The sequence below is a fragment of the Phascolarctos cinereus genome, unplaced genomic scaffold, assembly GCF_003287225.1.
Source record: "Phascolarctos cinereus isolate Bilbo 61053 unplaced genomic scaffold, phaCin_HiC Scaffold_3;HRSCAF=262, whole genome shotgun sequence".
In the NCBI taxonomy this organism is placed as follows: domain Eukaryota; kingdom Metazoa; phylum Chordata; class Mammalia; order Diprotodontia; family Phascolarctidae; genus Phascolarctos; species Phascolarctos cinereus.
In genome coordinates, this window is record NW_027555736.1 from 191,139,329 (window position 1) to 191,147,037 (window position 7,709).

The following is a 7,709-nucleotide window of genomic DNA, read 5'->3' on the forward strand; positions in this document are numbered from 1 at the left end:
AAGGAGGAAACAACATGCAAACTATGTATATATGAGACATTTACAATGTAAATGAAAGGTAGAGCAAGGGTATTGTCTCAGGTTTCACTGACTAATATCATTCATTCATTTCTAACTCCATTCATTCTTTGATTCATTCATTAATGGAAATAATATATTATTTTGAATTATTATAGTAAGACCTGGGAAACAACTAAATCACACAGACACTAAATAATGATTTATCCATTGTCCTTAAGAAATTTCTATTAGTTTTGTATCCCCTCTCTCTGTGGGTCAAGAGAAATCCATTAATTATGAGAGGTCAGCTAGATACCTCAGAGGATAGAGCATTGTTACTGGGCTTACAGGCAGAAAGACTCATCTTCATGAGTTCAAATCTGGCCTCAGACACTTACAACCTGTGTGATACTGCACAAGTCACTTCACCCAGTTTGCCTCAGTTTCCTCATCTGTGAAATGAACTGGAGAAGGACACCACAAATCACTCCAGGGTCTTGGCCCAGAAAACCCCAAATGGAATCATGAAGCGACAACAACAAACAATGCTTACAAGATTTGCTTTGCCTCTTTCTGAAATGCAGAAACAATTGTTCAGCACCCTGCCACAGAGCAAAACAGGTCAGGATCCGGCCACGAGAGGAATTTACTAAGTGATACGAAGCTCGTGATGAATTGGGAACAGTCAAAACTAGGGTGACTCAAGGAAGGTAAATTAATACAAGAAAAAAAACCAGTATAAATAAATCAAGTGAGTCAAGGGAATTATGTCCTAGTTGTCTAAAAGGACTTACTTCGAAACCACCATGAACTTTCCTCCATGGTGTGCACATGTGGCTTCAGATGCAGCCACACAAGTGTGGCTTGCAATTCCACAAGCATTTCATTAACATTAAGCATTTCAGGCATAGGGATACAAAGACAAAAAAGCCTGTGGATTGTGTTAAGGTCAGGAAAGGGACTCAATAACTCTGTTGCCTCATCTCCAGTTGGGGATGGGAGGGGAGAGTCAAAGGGTTTAGTATTGGCTAGTTTACTACATTTCTGAATCTCTGCTTCCTCTTCTGAAAAGAAATGTAAAAGCAAGCACTTTCTTGCCTCAGAGGGGAGTTGTGAGAATTAATCACTGTTTGCCAAGTGCCTTAGGATCCACTGATGAAAGGTACTATTTGAGTACAAAGTATGTTTTCTCTGTTACATGTTAGGGAGATTCTGGAAAAAACCTCCAATATAATATTAACTGTTCAGATACCCCCTGAGTGGATGTGGAGGGAAGCTGTGGTGGAGACAATGAAAGATTCCTTATTAACCCAGAAGAAAGAAAGTCCATTGTGCCCAGAGTCTGGCCTACAAGCTGTGCATCTGATAAATGGACTAAGGGCCTTCCTTTCTTTGTTCCTAATGGAGTTTGTCCCACCCTCCCTTTCCCAACCCCTCCCTCAAAGGTGACATCTACTGACTTTCAAGGCTAGTCTGTTTGCTATTGTCTTTCCTGATTAGTTAAAGATTTGAGATTATCACTGAGATGAAAACTCAATCCCAGATGATTCAGAGCTGGGTCTAGGATTATTTCTGTGATATTATAATTATTTTATATGGCCAGGGTACTGGGTGCCTGTAGTTGTCATTCAGTTGGTAAAGTTATTATTGCTTCCCTGGACTTGAGGGCAACATTCATTGGAAGAGCTCAAAATTCTTTTAAAACAGCATGGCTTATTTGGAAATTTTGTTCAATTAATCATGTATTTAAGTAAACACCTACTCTGAGCCAGCCACTGTGTGAGATTTTGGGAATCCAAAGGCAAAATCAAATTAGCCTTCACCCTCAAAGAATTTACTTGCTATTAGGGGGAAATAAGGTATGCTTGGATAATCAAATAGAAAATGTATAGAGAAAATAAAATACTATTAAGTGCAAAAACAATTTGAATAAAATGCTCATAGAAAATGTCCAGAAAATAAGAAAAGAAAGAAAGAAAGGAAGGAAGGAAGGAAGGAAGGAAGGAAGGAAGGAAGGAAGGAAGGAAGAAAACATATGCAAAGAAAATACAAAGTAATTTGGGGGTGGAATTGGTATACTACTATTCATTTTGCTTGTTTTTTAAAGACTGGGTCTCCCTATCTCAACCAGTCTGTAAGCACAGGGCCCACTAACAGACTAGCACGGGGGTTTTGGTCAATTCCCTTTCTAAGCTGGGCTGGTTCACCTCTTCTTAGGCAACCTGGAACCCCCACCCCTTACCATATTGGTGCTGGATTTAGTGAGCGCTATTGATGGGTTTAGCCTGCTGCTGCTCAGAACTCCTGAGCTTAAGTCACCCATGAACCTTAGCTTCCCAAGTGGCAGGGACACACCAAATGAACTAGCATTCTTTTTAAAAAATAGTATTTTATTTTTTCCAATTAAATATAAAGACAATTTTTAACATTAATTTTTTAATAAAACTTTGAGTTCCAAATTTTCTCCCTCCCTCTCCTTTCCCTTTCCTAAGATGGTAAGCAATTTGATATAGGTTATATGTAATGCACTAGCATTCTTAATGTTTGCACAGCCTGGAGGAGAATTGCAAGAAAGTCCTTTGGTGACTATTTGAAAGGTAGTCACTGATAGAAATACATTTCATAGTTGTATATAGGACTTGAGTCTCAGGCAAGACTGTGAGTAGATAGATAGATAGATAGATAGATAGATAGATAGATAGATAGATAGATAGATAATCTCTGGCTGCATGACCCTGGACAAATGATTTATCCTTTTAACTAAGACTGTTGCAGAACAGTTGCTGTTTCTGCACTGGTAGAGAGTTTTCTCACCAAGAGCTTTCAGGGAAAACAACAGGTATGGGGGTAATCTGGTGGTGGGGGAACATAGGAGAAACCAAAGAACAGAATATTTAAAATGTTCCGTGTGTCTCTTAAGAATAAAATAGTTTTTTTATTTGTGTGACCCACTAATCTTTTTTTATGGGTTTCTGTTGAGTATTTATAGAAATAAGTCACCCATTCTTGTGATAAAGGTTTGGGGCATGGAAAAGGTTTGGAGACTTTTCTACTTCTCTTTGTTCCTCTTTTTTTTCTTTCATTCTGAGCATCACCCAAAGATAATTTAGCTAGGATCCCTGGATTGCTATGGCCTTCCTAAACAATGAACATATAGTCCTATCAGAACTCTCCAAGGTTCTGATACTATAATCAAATGACCACAGTAGTTGGAGGATGGTTTAGACAGGCTGCCTTTGTGGTTGTAATAATAAATCGAAGAAAGCACACAAATACTAAATTGAATAAATCTCACAAACTCACTTAGAGATCTTTAGTGGACCCTGGATGGATATCAGATGAACTAGCAGAGTCTACCTCTGAAGGTACAAAATCCTCAACAATAAGTGATATTTAATGCTCAGCCTCAAATTTGTCCATTAACAAAATTAATTTCCTGCTTAAGGAAAATTAGACTAGTAGGAGGGAAAATGGGGTCTCATGAGCATAGGTAGATAAAAGTGGAAGGGAGACAAAAAAATAGATGAAAAATGGGCAGATCTATCAAGATTTCTAACATAAACTATTTTCATCATTGATAACTATGGAATTTCAATACTTTTGTTCCCCAACATGAGGAAGTAGAAACAGCATTAAGAAAGAAAATATGAGAAGAGTAACTGTACCATAGTGAGAAAACTCAGAAGAAACCCATGATGGAGATAGCATAATTTTAAAGACATTTTGGGGTAGAATTTTAAGATATCTAAAAGTAGGGAAGATACCAAACAAATAGAAAAAAAAATACAGACAGTGTTATTTCTAAAACATAAACAAGCTAAAGGATACACTTTCTTGGACCATACATCTTGCTTGCTTTTTAAAAAAGTTTTATTGATGTTTTGTTCTCATAAACATTTGCAGGTTATCCACCCATTTCTTAAGATGTTTCTTATAATAAAGTAAAACAAGTAAAACTAATAACACAATTATTATTTAATAAAACTAATAACTAAGAATCTTATCTGAAAGTGCACACAACATTCCAAATCTATAGCACCTTTCTATTAAAAAATTAATAGAAAAATGTTTTTTTTTCTTTCTCTCTCCACTCTATTGAAAAATATTGGAAAAGAAAAAAATTCCTTACGCTTACTAGCTATGTGACCCTGGGCAAGTCACTTAACTCTGATTGCCTCACCAAAAAACAAAAAACAAAAAATTCCTTGTAACAAATATGTATGGTCAAACAAAACAAATTCCTTCAGTGGTTGTATACAAATATGTGTGTTTCATAATTCTATCACTTCTCTCATAAATACTTTTGTTTTGTCACTGTTCTCCTGTAATGATGAATTGTCATTGTGTTGATCGTATTTCTTAAAGTTTTAAAAGTTGTTTCTCCAATGTTGTTCTCATCTTACACATTATTTTGGTTCTATTCATTTCCTTCTTCATTAGTGTATAAAAGTCCACAAAATTGCTCACTTTTATAATATTAAAGTTATAGTGTAAAGTGTTCTGTCTGCTCGTTTCACTTTACATCAGTTCATGTAAGTCTTTTCATGTCTCTTTGAAAAAATTTCCTAATTTTTTACAGCACAAAAACACTCCATCATATTTTTATGCCACATCTTATTCAGCCATTCCTCAATATATGGGCATCCCTTTGGCTTCTGTTTTTTTTTTTTTGCCACAAGAAAAAGAGCTACTATAATCTTTTCCCTTTTTAAAAATCTCTTTTGGGTATAGACTTTGCAGTGGTTGATCTGAGTCAAAGGGTATAAAGTGTAAATTTATGTAAAATGTAAACATTTTATGTAAAATGCCAAATTGCTTTCCAAAATGGTTGTGCCTATTTACAGATCTGCCAACACTACATTAATATGCCTGTTTTCCCATAGCCCCTGCCCCCACATTCATTTTTTCTTTTTTTGTTATCTTTGCCAATTTGATGGGCGTGAGGTAGAATCCCAGAACTGCTTAAAATTGCATTTATCTAACAAATAGTGATTGGGAGCATGTTTTCATATGGCTATAAAGAGCCTAGGTTTTTTCCCTTGGGAACTACCTGTTGATATCCTTAGACTGTTTATCAGTTGGGAAATGGCTCTTGTTCTTATAAATTTGGATCATTTCCTTATATATCTTAGAAATGAGGCTTTTATCAGAGAAACTTGCTACAAAGATTTCCCCCCAGTTTTTCCCTCTGAATCTTAGCTTTATTGGATTAATTTGTAGGAAAAAACCCTTTAATTTATGTAATCAAAATTATCCATTTTATCTTCTGTGATCCTCTCTAATTCTTCTTTGGTCATGACCTTTTTTTCTATTTATAGATATAAAAGTAATTTTTCCACATTTCTCTAACTTGTTTATGATGTAACCTTTTATATCTAGTTCATGTACTTATTTAAAGGTAATCTTTGTATTAGATGTGAGGTGTTGGTTTAAATCTAATTTCTTCCATACTGCTGTCCAATTTTCCCAGAAGTTTTTGTGAAATAGTGAATCCTTATCTCAGTAGCAGAGGTATTTGTGTTTATCAAATTCTGGGCTACTAGATACATTTGCTGTGGTATGTTGTATACCTAATCTGTTCCATTGATCAATCTATTTTTTAAATAATACTAAATTATTTTCATAATTACTACTTTGGAGCATAGTTGTGAAGATCTGGCACTAGTAGGCTCTCTTCACTCTCATTTCTTTTTATTATTTTTCAAGATATTCTTGATTTTTTTCTTTCCATGTAAATCTTGTTATTACTTTTTTTCTAGCTCTGTAAATAGCCAATAATCATTTATTAAGTGCCTACTATGTACCAGACACTATGCTAAGTGCTAGGAATACAAATACAAATAAAAAGAAAGATTCCCTGTCTTCTCAAATTGCTTAAAATCAAAAGCATTCCTTTGTAGTTTAATTGGTATGAAATCATATGAATATATATGATGAATATGTAAGTAAATATGAATATGAAATATATATGAATAAATAAATTATGTTGTATAGTATTGTCATTTTTATTATATTAACTCATCTTATCTATGAGTAGTTAATATCTTCCCAATTACTTAGATATTTGTTTCTGTAAACAGCTGCTTAAAGCTGTTTTTATAGAATTATTTTGTGTATCTTAGAAGGTAGACTCTAGTATTTTATACATTCTGTAATAATTTTTAAAAGAATCTCAAGTATTTTATACATTCTGTAGCAATTTTAAATAGAATTCTTCTCAGTATTTTATGCATTCTGTAGTAATTTTAAATGGAATTTCTCTTTCTAGCTCTTCTTTCAGGGTTTTATTGGCATATAGAATTGCTGATGATTTGTGCAGATTTATTTTATATTCTGAAGGTTTGCAGATCCCAGACATAAATGAACTAATCCCTGACTTTAAGGAATTTTTATTCTGCTGGAGGTGGTAGAGTGGATGGTATACAATACAACAAATAAATAAGCATTTATTAAGTGCCTTCTACGTTCCAGGTAAAAACAAAAGGAAAAACACTTCATTAAATAACTGTCTGTTGAATTGAATGAGAAGTCTCTAGGAGATTGGCCCTATGTGTGATTTGTGTTGCCTGGCAACTATCAAATTATGGAGTACAAGTTGGCACTTAGTGGAATGGTAGAGTTTTTAGGGATTTAGGCATTTAGGGATAGTTTTTTTTTAATGATATTGATAGATGGATGAGTGAGTGATTGAATGAATGAATGAATGAAAGAATAGTATTTATTAAGTACTCACTAGATGCCAGACCAGGTACTACACTAAGCACTGGGGATACAAATATAAAATTCAAGACAGTCCTTGCCCTTGAGGAGCTTATTATCTTCTAATAGGAGAAGGTAACACATATAGGGGAGTGATTGCTGTGGAGGAGTGTTTTGGACTGAGAAATCACAGGGATGTTGTGTGGAATCACAGGGTAATCGACATTTCTTTTCTAGAAGTGGTAGTGTTGGTTTTATTACTATTCTCATAGCAGGAGGTAAAGTGTGTGTAATGGGAGAGCTTACAGGAGAAGACTAAATGCCCTGAGACATTATATGAAGATGGGCAAAGAGCAGCTGCTTGCTTTTTGGACTAGAAATGGTGGTTTACCCAATCAGAAGTCCCAGACGTGAGGGCTGGTGCTGGATTGCCTAAAATTAAATGTAAATTCATCTTTGTTACAATCTCTGGGTCTTGTTTGCATCACCTTCAGAAATGAGTTTTATTTTGTAATCTCTTATATGCTAGCTACTAACCTTCTTGAGAAACGTGAAAGCTTATGAGTAGGGCGACCTGCCCTTTAGTCTACATATAACTACCATTGAGACTTTTTGATTTCCAAGGCAAATCATTGCTTCATCAAAAATTTTATCGCATTTGGTAAATCAAAGATGTCAATGAATTTGTATTAGTTGAGCAAATATGAGTCTATTTTCAACCTGATACCTCTAGAAACATCACTGAAAGCCAACAAAAATGCAGTTTACCCGATAAAGAAATAGCTGTTCCCATGACTTTTCTGGGTTAAAAAGGCCCTAATAAACATTGAGCTCGAAGGTTTTTACCTAAGTAATGACAACTCTTAACTTGTGCATATTGGGAGGTCAAGTTTTTCTAAACCAGTTAATGAAGCTCAAAGGTTTCGTGAAACCACTGTAAAATTTTTTGATAAATCACCTTTGGGGATTACATTCTACTTCCTCTTAAGGATCATCAAGCTCCCACCTCC